Raw genomic sequence first — 14158 nt, 5'->3', positions numbered from 1 at the left:
CCTTCTCATGTCATGGTAGCTCCTCTCTTCACAGACAACAGGTGAAGAGAGTTTTATATCATCTAAAGTTATCACAGCCCTGATTTCTCATCATGTTCTTGGGTCCTTTTCCCTGTAGTGTTCAGAGCTTGAACACTAAAGGGAGGGAATTTGGGAGCTCTTGTTGAATCATACTTTAAGCAGTTTGCTGTTTTGGATAACCAAAATTAAACTGAGAGCCATTTGTGTTTTTCCTACACATAATATAAATGATAAAGTTTTGTTTCAACTGAGAGGAGCAATATGTGCAAGACCCATATTATGTACATTTGAGAAAATGACAGGTGCCTTGTTCCATCATCACAGAAGGGAGTTTTGAACTTAGCATTCCTCCCTCAGCTCCAGGGACGAATGCCAACAACAGTCTGGTTTGACTTGCAAAATAGTGTTTGTTACACATTGGAGCACAATAAAGATGCCTGGTGTTTTATAATAAAAAGTTCATCCAAGCCTAATATCTGCTAATATATCACATAGATAATGTTGTAGATGAGTTCCAGAAACATACAATGAAGTGAAAAGTTCAACTCAATTTCTAATGCATTGTTTGAAAAAATAAAACAGATCAGAGTTAAATGTGCTACAGTATTCTCATTGGATGCTACTCCGTAGGAGAATATGAGTATTATTTTATTTTCTTTCTTTTTTATGCATTACATAAAGAGTAAGTAGATCACTATACGTATGCTGACTCATCTGTGCTAGGAAACTCTTTAATACTTTTCTTTTCATTTTCTTGCAAATAAATAGTATGCTATGTGTATGTAGTTAGTTGCTTATGAGAAAATACTCCAGCACTCCAACTCTTTCAGTGGTGCATAAGTTTCAGAGAATACTCAAACCTACCCATTGCTCCCTTCAGTGGTCTTCCACTACTTGGCTATCTAGGTCTATCTTAAATAGAATATCAGATCTTTCTAAGGCAGAGTGACTTCAGGGGTAAAACATTTATTGAGGATGCTCTTATGCAATAAGGAAATTATACCTGGTTCATTGCAACAGGCTTTCATTAAAAGCTTATCTCATCAGATGAAAAGCAGGTTGCAGAGCTGATTCTCAATACTGCTTTGGGATGTTGGGTTGATTTATGATGCAAACAAGGAATCATTTCCTACAGTAGCCCACCCTAGTCATTGTCTACCATGAAGTTTTCCAAAGTATGTTCTCAACAGCCGTTACTCTGGAAAATTCATAGGAATTCCAACCAAAACTTTAAACTAAAAGCTTTCATAATAAAATTCAACTAGGAAATACATATCTTTATTTCATCCCAGAAGGAAATAATACGATTCTTTTTCAATTTTTTTATTTTTATTTTTTTTTAATTTTTTTTATTGTGAACATTCTGTACAGAGCAGTTACAATTACATGGGAAAGATAATGAGTACATATCTTATCAAGCATTGCAGCCTCCTCCTTTGTTTACCCTTCACATCCCTTCCCAGCCTCCCCCCGCCCCCCCAACCCAACCCTCCCCTCCCCCCACCAAAGTTGTAAAGTTCGTTTTCGACATGACAACTTGTACTTCTCATTGTTGCAACGGGTCCACCGGTATCCTTAAATGACTTGTTTTTCCCGAAAGTATTTGATCACAAACCTTTCTTTGCAAGGAATCTTTTCACTATTTTAGAAACATGTTCTAACAAGATTATCTCTAATTTTAATACTTCTTGCGCAGCCAGAGAGCAAGCTGATCTTTCTAAATGTCATGATGGGTCCTTATTACTTCCAATTCACTAGCTCTCAAAGACTCCTCTGTTAGCTCCGATTCCTGTCTGGTTGTTCCTGAATGCCAGAATAGAAAAGTAAGGCTTCCTGTTTCATTCTTTCCTCTGTTGCTTGAAAACAACATTATATGACATCATAATACCTTGGCTTTTCCCTAAGAGCACTCTTGGGGATATTCAAAAACTTTCCTGCAGCTATTACTTGAGCTGATATAAGAACACACTGAATGTCACATTTGTTGTGTCAAATCACAATGAAATTGTGGAACCATAGTCAGAAAAGCATAATCCTACTGAAGCTGAGAAATGGCTTAGATGTAAGAGATAAAAGGCCTTTTTTTTTCTTTTTGGCTTTCTCAGCTTTATCACTACTGGCATTGTTTATCAGGTAATTTGCTTTAATGGGATAGGGGAATATGGGTGGAATTGGCTTGTACATGATATGAACTATTATTACTAGCATCTATCTGATAAATACCAGTAGGAAACACCTTCTCAAATGAGGAAACCAAAAATGTCTTCAAATATTGTGTGCGTCCTATGGAGCAAAACTGTCATCTGACTGGGACTCATTGAACTGGTAAATAATGGGATAATTAGTGGTTAAAAGGGACTGTCCAGCAAGTGCTTGTGTCTCATGCCTCTAACCCTAGCTACTTAGGAAGCTGAGATCTGAGGATCATGGTTCGAAGCTAGTTTAGACAGATAAAGCCTCCAGAATTTACCTTAGATTAACCAGCAAAAAAGTTGGAACTGGAGGTGTGGCTCAAGTGGTAGAGTGCCAGTTGTGAGCAGAAAAGCTGAACTAGTGTGAGGCTCTGTGTTCAAGCCGAGGTGGTATAGGATGAATAGGAGAATGGTAGATTAAGACCACAAGAAGTTGTAGTAGAATATCCAGTTAATTTGGTGTGGTCTATTGCTGTAGCAAGAACTTCCAATGAGGCATATCTTTCTGTATACATGGCTGTGCAGTTCCCTCATACATGTGCTCAGAGCTTGCTCAGGTGACTTGCCATGGCCGATGAAGTATCAGCAAGTACAAGCTGAGATCTGAAACGCACTCTTCCCCCCCACTCCAGGAATACTGTTACCTTAGGACCAAGCCTCTGCCAGTCTCTGCCAGCCACTGCCAGCCACTGCCAACCTCTGAGCTATGGCCAACCTACTACCTGAGCCCTGCCTGGATAATGATGAGGGTAATGAGGACATTACACAGTTGCTGTGTCCACACTGTGTGTGATGGCTTGCAGTGGCCATGGATGTAGGGGTGGAGTAGACAGACACAGGTGGAGAGGTGGAGATAACTCACAACATTTGTAAGCCGGCTTCTCTATGACCTCCAAGGAAGGGCCCCGGGGAAGTGGTGTAAAAATCCAGAAACCAGGGCAGAAGGTGGAGTTGAGACTTGGACTGGAGGTTGCCAGACCAACTCTGAACCAAGCCCGTAATGCAGTTTAAAACATTAACTTGTTTGGAAAGACTCCACTGTGCATGTCAGATGGGGAATGTCTTTAGTAATAATCTGAGGCAACTAGAAAGGCCTAGGGTTAACAGGTGCACTGAAAAGCCACTTATAGTGTGTGGAGAGACCAGTTCTGGATCTGCAGGAAGACACGGACTAAACCAGCCTCCGAGAAGGAGTTCCAATTCACCCTGGGAGCTGATCCAATTCATCTCATGAGCTGCCCCTGTCTGAGGACACTCCCTCTGACTCAGGACTCCACAGTGATGGCTGGGGCAGCCTGGGGGCTGGGCCTGCCCTGAGGCCAGAGAGCGCTCAGACTCCACCAGCGGGAAGGAGAGCCATGGAGCCCTGCCATGCGGCAGTTGCCGCACATCCAGGACCACAGCTGATTGAACTATGTGGAGAGTGGGACTGCCTGAGCTGCCTGCAGGGTTCCAGGACAGCAAGGCCTCCTAGTTTCTGGCTTTGCCGAGTCGTTCTGCTCTTGCTAGTCATCCTGCCCAGGGAAGCTTGGCAGGTCCCGCCCGGCTCCGCCCCTGGCCCCCAGCTCAGCCCCCATGCCTGTCCCCGCCTACCTTAGCCTGTCCCACCAAGTCCAGGAAAGTAGAAGCTCACAGCTGGAGGTGGAGGGTGAGTCTGAGCCGCCATCCCCGCCTTGGAGGGAGGAGCCAGGTCTTGTAGGGTGAGCGGCCAGTGCTGCGTGCAATGAGGTATATCTTTCTGTATATATGGCTGTGCAGGGCACATCACAACGAGTCCCAGGGTGGAAGCCTCCCCCTCCCCCCAGCTCACCAGGCCCCAGTGATCAGCCTGGATGCCTTGCCCCTCCAGGACACCCCCACCAGCAGCTAACCCCCACCCCCCATGGCCACTTTTTGTGCAGTCCAGCTCATGGCCAAGCCCCTGGCGAGGCTACCGGCACAGCCCATGCCCCGGCGCAGCTCCTGGTGAAGCTCCTTGCACCTTGCACAGCCCCTGGCTGACATGGGTGGCAAGGATATGCACGGGCCCCGAGGAGCAGGCCCTGGCATGGCTGTGCTCGGTCTTCACTGCCTGCGATGTAAACTGCTCAGGCCACATAGTGCGCTGTGCTGTGAGCTGAGCCTGTAGCCCACAGACACCAAGGCCATGTTCCAACGCCTGGACTCTGACCGCAGTGGAGCCATCAACTTCCAGGAGTTTGTGTGCTGCTTGCTAGGGCAGCAGAGGGCCGAGGGCTGGGCACAGGGTCGACGACCAGAACCACGACCACCACCACCATGAGGACAAGGAGTAGGACTATGAGGATCAGGACTGGGCAGCAGCCATGATGCCCTGGGGAGCCTGGCAAGGCCTGGTGGCCATGCTTGGCTGGACTTCCAGGGAAGACTCTGGCCAAAGCCAGGTTCATTCCAAGGTGGCATGTGGTGTGGGTGGTGGTGGTGTTGGTGACTTTTGGGGTGCTCATTCTTGGTCCCTCTCTGGGTCCCTTTCTCCTTCTTGCTTGGCTTTTCCCAGGAGAAACTCCTGAGCTCTCCAAAGAGCCAGGTAACAGGCTGACCCCTGGCAGTGCTGTTGGGACTCAGTGATTCACAGCTCAGGCTTCAGCCCAGTGATCCCACTTGGCATACTCCAGGTCAGAGGATCCTGACCAGGTAGGCAAGGAAAGTTGGTTGTGCTTAGGCCCAGATTGTTCACAAGTGCCCACTATACACCAAGCGTTGTATACAGGTGTGCATGAGTTCCCACAACACTCTGTTCTTAGGAACAGAAGAACTGGATTATTACACAATAGAATAAAATAACAAATCTCTGTCTATGAGAGAAATAATTTAATACCATATTTCTCATTTAGTTCCCAGGAGGGAAGGGATGCAAGCAGGCCAGACTATAGGACATCCAGGGAGGAAGGAGGAAGAAAAGTTTCAGCTTCATCTGTATCAATCCCTGCCTTGGAGTCAGGTCTCCAGATGTTAGTTCTACTATTTATCCCCATACACACACCCCCACCCCCGATTCAGTTAATGCTGAGCAGGTTCTTCTGCTTGCTGTTTGGATTTTTAGTTAAAATAGTATTGAGCTTTTTTTGTTATTACTAAAATTGGAAAGATAGTATATTGGCTAATGGTTTGCCTGAGTCTCAGAAAAGAGCATCTTGTTCCCTTGTGTGTCAGGGTACTTACTACTTACTGGCTTTGCACCCCACACACTTGTAAGGCAGGGAGTTCTCACTCCCAGATTGGAGGTTGGAGGGGGGAGGGAGGAGTTCCTCCTCCCTCCCAACCTCCAGTCTGGGGAGTACAGAGCTGTGGAACTGGGTCTAGGGAAGGAGCAAGTAACTCATAAGAAGGCTTGTGTAGAGAAAGTGGGTGTGGCAGTTGATCTTTTCTATTTACAAATGAGATGAAACCAGTGTCTCCTCCAGGGTGAAAGGAAAATGTAAACATGGCTGGACATTCTGCTCTTTCTTTGAATCATCTTTCAGCATAACTTTGTCCAGCTAACTAATAATAATAATAATAACATAATAATAATACTGTCTTTGAGGATTCATTATAATAACCCTAGCTACTCAGGAGACTGAAATCTGATAATCATATTTCAAGCTAGACCGGGAATAAAAGACCATGAAATTCTCATCTTTAATTAAATCCACAAAAATCTGAAAGAATTGTGGCTTTGCGCAAAATTAGCAAGAGGACAGTGCTCGCACACAAAAAACAACAAAAAAATCATAACGTAGTTTTAGGACTGAAGTATTCATACAGTCCATATTTGTGAACATGGCATCTTTCATAGTTATCCAGTATAGGAACAGATGGTTAACCTTTAAATAATTATTGACCTTTTTTTATTTTTAAAGATCATTCCACCAATCAAGACTTCATATCATTGGTAGAATTATTACTATCACTATGCCTTTCCAAACCTTCATAGGTTATTACATTTAATGAGCACCAGTCTCACCTGGTGGACTTGTCTCCTAAGCCTCACCTTTCAATGTGAGATTAACAAGTACAAAATTTGCTTTCCTGAACTTGTCAAAGTAGAAAAGAACTCCACTTGAGTTGATTTACCTGAATTTACCATGGCAGCCATTGGCTATTTTGGTAAATTGGATTGCTTTCGCCCCATTTCCTGTTGTAGCTATTTATCCACCTATCCTTTCAACCAAAAGTGATTTTAACAAGTCTTTTGTTACTGATAATGTTGTCATTATGTCATTAGTTCTGCAAACTTTGCTGAGTGACCTATTTATACCAGATGCTATCTTAGCTACTGTTGTATGTTCTTGGGGACAAAAACAAAGATAAGATAAAGTACAGAGTATGGGTGCAACATTTCTCTGAAGTTTCACTAAAGAATATTTAAAGACAATAGGATTATTTGCAGGAAGTTGCGATATTGTGGATCCTCTTAAGTAGAAGTTTTATTTTTTTCTGTATACAATACTGCGTCTTGATTTTAGAACCCTATGCTAACTAGGCATGTGCCCTAGCATGCCTTCAGCCCCTTCTGCTTAAGTGTTTTTTTTTTCTTTTTTCTTCATTTATTACCTGGTGGTTCTGTACTTTAGCGGGGGAAACAGGCACATGTCACTAAACCTAGCTTTTTATTGGGAGAAGAAGTCTCAAGATTTTTTTTTTGTGGTGTTGTTCAGATGGGATCTTGGGAGCTTTTTGATTTGACAGATGGAAATCTTGATTATGCCTATCTCTACCTAAATGTAGCTAGGATTCCAGATGTGAGCCACTTCACTGGTCCTTAAGTTTTTACCTATAACTACTTGTTCATTTTATTAAAAGTTAGAGAGAGAGAGAGAGAGAGTGTGTGTGTGTATGTGTGTGTGTGTGTGTGTGTGTGTGTGTGTGCATGCCAAAACTGGGGCTTAAACTCAAGGACTGGGTGCTGTTCTTTAGCTTTTTCACTCAAGGCTGGCGCTCGACCACTTGAGCCTCAGCTCCACTTCTGGCTTATTGCTCTGTAATTGGAAATAAATCTCATGGACTTAATCCTGTCCCAGGTGGCTTCAAATAAAATCCTCCAGAATTCATCCTCCTGAGTGCAAAGGATGTTAAGCATAATCTTAATGACTAGCAGGACTTACTTTAACATAAAACATTGTGTCTTCTTCTGAGGCAAAAAGAGTCTGTCTAGGAGAGTGTACTTTGTGGCTTTGTTCCCCACCTCTTATCAGATAGCTCTCTGTCCCATGCCTGTCCAGTTTGAGAAGAGTGGTTGGTAGATTTGATTGTTTCCTTCTTGTAAGAGGTAAAGAATGGTCATTTTGACAAGATTTCCACTTCAAAGATCATTAAATAAGATTCAATATTGAATCATATTATTGAATGACTTTGGATTAAATTCTCTAATCTCCAATAACTGTGAGATTATTGAAGAAATAAAATCATGTAGTAAGAGGTTGAAAATGGCATTTGTGATGTGTGTCAATACATTTTTCAGTTTGGATTTCTTAGGAAGTCAGGGACTGCTTTCTTCAGGCTGGTGAGAGAAGTGGCCTAGAAGGCATGGGACCTGTCACCTTATGTTTTGCAGGTGTAGATGGTCTACATGTTCAGTTTGGGCTTACCATTTCCTGTTGAGCCAGAATCAGATTTTCCTTATTCTGTCTGCCAGATGAGACAGAATGCCGGGTGGAAGGGGTACCAGTTCAAGCGAACTTCTGGAAATAGGAATTGTGCTCTGGAGGGTGATGTAGGGAGGCAAGAGAGCAAATTTACAATGCAGCCTAGCTCATGTCTGGCTCTTGGGTCTTTATCATGGTGAAAGGGAGTTTTGTGCATAGTAATTATTCAGCAGATGTTTGCTGAGAGAATCAAATAGTCTATACTCTTGGATTCTTAGCTTCTGTTACTGGATGAAGTGTTCCTTTGGCTTCCCAGTTTATATGAAAAACCAAATATCCTTGAGATTCATGTATAAAAAGCATTTTATGAAATCTCACAAACAGGAATTTTATGAAGAATTCATTTTTTGTGAAAGAATGAAGAAAGGAGAAGTAGACAAAAGGAGGCCATGAAGATAGTGGCCCTTGACTATGATCTTTATACTTTCTGAGCTGGAAGACTATCTCTAGCGACTCCCAATCTTTAGAAAATGCTTCTAGATGGGTAAAATGAGTCAGGTCTATTCAAAATGTGTATAACCTTCAGGACACCCTTTGTCAGGACATGCTGTTAATTCTTTCTGTCTCTTTATCTGTTGTAAAGACTTCAGAGCACAGCCTTTTGATCATCTCAAAGAAGGCATATTTAGATAGCCTCTTTATGTCTCCTAACTTGCCTAATTTCCACCAACCCTGAACTACATCCTCAGCACTGGAGAAAATAAACCTAATCAACTAATCAGCCAGCCAGCCAGCCAGTCAACAGGTCAGCCAAACAATCAACCAACAAAACAATTTAATTGAGAAGAATCAATATTATGCATGTGCAAACTGTATATATTAGCTCAGTCTACCTCTGCCAATAGAAGAGATGACTAAACTCAAGGTGAAAGGCTTAACAATTGTAAATCAGTTCCACTCAGTTGTGATATTTGAAAAAACAAAGTAGCAGGAGCTAAGTTTCCTTAGTGGTCAGGGTTTGTTAGTATTTCTTCTTGGTTTCCTTGTTAGGCCTTTCTAATGGGGAAAGGACTGAAGGAGCACTTCCTTTGTAATCACTTTCTGTGTAGTCACTTCTCTTCTCTTTTTTGGCTTGCTTAATTTACATGACTTGGCAAAATGGTAATGGAAAAGAGTGATGGAGGCAAAAGAAGACACAAATCCAGCAAGGAATAACAGAGGGAGGGGCTGCATAGTGAGAAGCAGCCAAAGACTGATCAGCAGAATGTTGGACAGAAAAAGAGACAGGCTCATTGATTCCAACTTGCTTCAGTTTCCCCCATCTTCCACCTAGTGAGCTTTTGGTTTTGACCCATGTTGAGATGATAGAAGTAAATCTACTTTTCTCTCTTTGGTCTCCACAGGTGAGTATTTCAGAATTCAGTGTATTGTTGTAGAGTTAAAAGATAAATGTATATTTCAATGTGCATGTACTGTAATATTTAATTCTTTCCCAAGGAGATACTTATTCCAGACTTGAATACCAAAGGTGCCTTGCACTCCAGTCCTGGTTTAAGAGTAGTTTGGGTGATGGGTTTTAACACCAGATTTCTGGGGGTATCTGTGCCTTTTCTGGATCTGAACCATGAACCAGTATTCTGCCCTCTCCTTTACATTTCTGCTGATGTTTATATCTGTCTATAGGTATCTGTATCTGTATCTATAGCTATCTATAGATAGCTATATGTAGATATCTATAGATATAAACATAGGTAGATATAGACATAGATATAGACACAGGCAGAAATATATATTTCTTTGATCTTTTAAACTGTTGCTGTTCTTACTCTGTTTAATAAATATTCTACTATAATCATGTATATCATTGCCCTGCTGAATGAGAGAAGCAGTGTGTTAAAAACTACAGCTCTACTTTTAACCTTTTGAGTTCCTGGGGCTTTTTCACTATGTGCATAGTTTAGATTGTATAGTCTGTACTTGCTGGTGGTAGTCATTTTGCATTCTAATATTTGAGTGCAATCTTTTATGGCTGTATTTGGATTGTGACCTACTCTTACCCTCAGATCTCACTGTCCAGAGCTTTATTCTCAGAATTTGAAGAGAGATGCTTATTTTGCTCTTACAGTTTAGTCAAAAAGGAAATAAGCTGCTGGGTGCCAGTGGCTCACGCGTGTAACCCTAGCTACTCAGGATGCTGAGATCTGAGGATCATGGGTCAAAGCCAGCTAGGGCAAGGAAGTCCATGAGAACCAATAGAAAACCAAAAGTGGTGTTGTGGCTCAAGTGGTAGAGTGCTCGCCTTGAGCTGAAGAGAACAGGCCCAGAGTTCAAACCCCATGAACAACAACAACAAAAAAAGGAAATAAACTTTAAACTAAGTGTCTTTGAGACTATAAGAACTACAGACACTTATCTAGGTTTTCTTTTTTTCCATTTGAATGCAAATAATGAGCCTGGCACTATAACATACCAGTAAGTAAAAGAGACAAAATTTATAACTTTACAAGGCTCATAATAGCAAGGATATTACTAAACAAAGTGAATTTTAGGATTATGGAGGAAGAACAGCAAAGTTTAGGGGTGAGAAAAGGCTTTCCCTTCTTGTGTCTGTTTTCTGATATGGGGGCCTAAAATCAGGGCCTTGTGTTTGATCAGCTTTTTTGTTTGGCTGGCACTCTACCACTTGAACCACCTCTCCAGAACAGCTTTTTGCTGATTAATTAGATATGGGAGTCTCAGACTTTTCTTCCCTGCCTGTATTCCAATTGCTGTCCTCAGATCTCAGCCTCCTCAGGAGCTAGGATTACAGGTGTGAGCCACTGGAGCCCAACTTCTCTTTGTGTCTTAATGGAAAAGTTGACCTTAGGAAGGTCTATAGGTAAGAGTTGCATTACTTTGGGCCATAAGAGCCCACCATAAAACCTAGGAAGTAAGAAATAAAGTCACATGCTCAGGGAACTGCACACTGTTTACCAATAGGTCTGGCATGTTAGAAGCTCTGAGTATCTGCTGAATGACTGACTGGATTCTTGCTGGACGTGAGGGGTGGTGGAGGTGAGGACCACAGCAGCCACATTGGCAAGTCTGGCAGCCATTGAGAACCTGCTGCATTGGCTATTTTTCTGCTGGCCCAAATCTTGTTCTTCATGTTCTTATTCTTGTTGTGGATGGTATAGGCAAGAATTGATTGTTCCAGGTCAGTGGGCAGCACTCCTCTCATGTAGGAACAGGCAACTTCTCTCTGTGGTTCTGCCACACCTCAGGGACTTATAGTAATCTGATTGATTGGAAGCGAACTGGAAGGTTCGGCTTACAGAGAATGGAGTCATTATTTTCCTCGGCAAGATCAGTTGCAGTCTGGCTACTCCAATCTTAACTTAGAGCATCCCTGTGCTCTCTAAGGGAAGTCATGCTTGAGTTGCTGGAAACCCAGGCTGCTAGAGTCCCAAAATCCTTTCCACTTCCATGGTCTTCTAACTGGCAAGTGACTGCCTTGAGCAGCCTGGGGCCTGTGGGGGCGAGGGGGGCGGGTGGCTTTGCAGCCCTGTTCACACCTTCGAAAGAACACTTGTCTTCCTTGTGACCCCCAAGGCTGCCTCGCAGCTGCTTACAGGAAATGTTTGGACACTGCCCGGTCTCCATAGCTCCTATTTTCCAGCAGGTGGTTCTGGTCCTTTCACTCCTCTGACCCCTCCACCCAACCCCTCTTCCCATCCAGGTTCAGATGCTCACTTCACCCATGGACCTTGAACCTCTCTTCAGTGCTGCCTCAAAACCCACCGGGAAAATAAACAAACCTTCTCAGCTCACTTGGCTGCTGCGCCAGGCCCGCCCCAGCCCCGCCCCTGCCCTTGCTGCAGCTGCCCTCCTAGGTTTTCTTTTAACATAAACTTTTCTCCCAAATTATACCTCAAATTCATGGTTCTATTAGTCTTCTTATTTTAAGCATTTAACATCTTTACTATTATCATCCTTTTATCCTGGATTACTTCATCTTTTCCATCACCTCCATCCTGCTGTTCTACTTTGAATAGACAGGTGGATCGATGAAAGGTGCACTGTATTTTTTATCAGTTGTGGGCTTGAACTCAGAATCTGGGTGCTGTTCTCAAGCTCTTTTTACTCAAGGCTAGTACTCTACCACTCTGAGCCACAACTCCATTTCCAGTTTGCTGGTGGGTAGTTGGAGATAAGACTAGTTGGACTTTCCTGCCTAGGCTAGCTTTGAACTGTGATCTTCAAATCTCAGCCTCCTGAGTAGCTAGGATTAAAGATATGAACCTCCAGTGCCTGGCTTGAAAAGTTGGAGATGTACTTACTCTTTCTAGCATTAGAGGGTAGATAAAGTCATCATCACTGCATCACACATAACTGTGTACAATATAGGTGGCACTTGAATATAGGATGCAGTTGGAATGAAGTAATGGTATGAAATCACTTATCCTGAGTTCAGACTGCATTCTTCCACTGTACTGATTTTGCATCAGGTAACAAAATGGAAAGTAAACACTAACTCCCAGTGGAAAATTGTGGTGGTGAAATCTCTCTATGATGTTTAGCATTTCCTTGGAATCATTTTCTTGAACAAGTTCATTGCTTCATCTTGTAAGGATTCAGGATCTTCTAAGTGAAATTTTCTTATAATCTCTTGATTATAAAAGGAGAAAATCTAATTTTAACCCTTGTCCATTTCCCCTTATAAAAACAGGATAGCTGATTCTATACTACCAACAGAGTTCTCTAATTCTTTTTCTGGTTCACTATTTTTTGGTCAGTCGTTGGGCTTGAACATGGCCTGGGTGCTGTCCCTATACTCTTCAGCTCAAGGAGAGTGCTCTACCTTCTTGAGCCACAGTGCCACTTCCAGTTTTCTGGTTGTTTATTGGAGATAAGAGTCTCGAGGGCTTTTCCTGCCGGGGCTGACTTTAAACCATGGTCATCATGAACCCTGATCCTCAGATCTCAGCCTCCTGAGTATCTAGGATTACAGGCATGAGCCAGTGGCACCCAGCCTGATTCACTATTGACATTGACTTTGACATAGAACTCAACGTAGAACTAACCTTGACCTCAACCTTTTTAAATACTTTGGAGTCCCTGGTACCTGAAAGACTTGGGATACAGAATAACAAGTAGAACAGTGATGCTTTCCTTGCATACCACAGTTTGGATACTCTTGAACACATCTCTGTCTATTCTCAAATGTGACATCAAAGACACTTCAGGATGATTACCTTTGTGTTGGAGGGTTTTTGTTCTAATAATAATCTAAGACAAAATAGTAAAAGCACATCCTGATTTCTCTTTATGACTCCTGCATTTCAGTTTTGTATGCACAGTTTCCAACCTTGTCTTTGTGTTTGCATGGCATTGTGTGTGTTGTCACAGGCTAAGAAAGATGACAGGAAGGAACATTTGGTGCAGGCCTGATGTATTCTCATGAACTGAGAAAAGCAAAAGGGTTGAATTTTCTGTGGTATCCATAGGAAAGTGATGAGAGGAATGGGTTTTGTCTGTGGCAGTGTGCTCCAGAAAGTCACCTGCAAACTGCCTGTACCATCCTGATATTGCCATTGTAACTTTTGTCAAGTTAGCTGGACACTGCTAATTCCACCTGCACTGATTTTTATAAATGTGTATTGGCTATACGGCATAAAGATTTTGTATTTGGTTATTTGTTCATTGAAAAGAAATGTGATAGAAAATTAAGCCAACTCTGCAACTTTAGGAGATACTTCTTTTCATAAGTTCTACATGTTGATCAGGGATAAGAGATATTCTTCTAAAGGGACTTGAAGGCTTCAAGAACTGTATAGATTTGACATTAATCTAATTTTTGTCCAGCTGTATCATCTCCATAAATTGTGGAAGATGTTTTTCTTCAGCTACGAAATCATAAACAAAGAAAGTATCTCTTCTCTTCCCCCAGAAACTCTTGTTTCATTTGCTGTTTTTGTTCATTCATTCATTCATTTCCTTGCTTAAATTCGTGTGTGTGTGTGGTGTGTGTGTGTGTGTGTGTGTGTGTGTGTGTGTATCTACTATGAACCTGGTATTGTACCAGACACTGAGTCCTTAAAAACAGTATCCTGTGAAAGGTCAAAATTTGAGCGGGATGCTAGTGGCTCACACCTGTAATCCTAGTTTCTCAGGAGGTTGAGATCTGAGGACTGAGGTTTGAAGCCAACCTGGGCAGAAAAGTCCATGAGACTCTTATCTCCATTTAATCAGAGAAAAGCCAGAGTGGTGCTGTAGCTCAAGTGGTAGATTGCAAAAAGCGTAAGGCCCAGAGTTCAATGCCTAGGAAGGGTTGGGGGAAAAAGAAAAGAAAAAAAAAAAGAAAAATTGCCTGGAAATTTT

This window comes from Dipodomys spectabilis, unplaced genomic scaffold (genome assembly GCF_019054845.1).
Source record: "Dipodomys spectabilis isolate Male_0828 unplaced genomic scaffold, ASM1905484v1 ptg000565l, whole genome shotgun sequence".
In the NCBI taxonomy this organism is placed as follows: Eukaryota; Metazoa; Chordata; class Mammalia; order Rodentia; family Heteromyidae; genus Dipodomys; species Dipodomys spectabilis.
Note: the sequence above shows the minus strand (reverse complement) of the source record.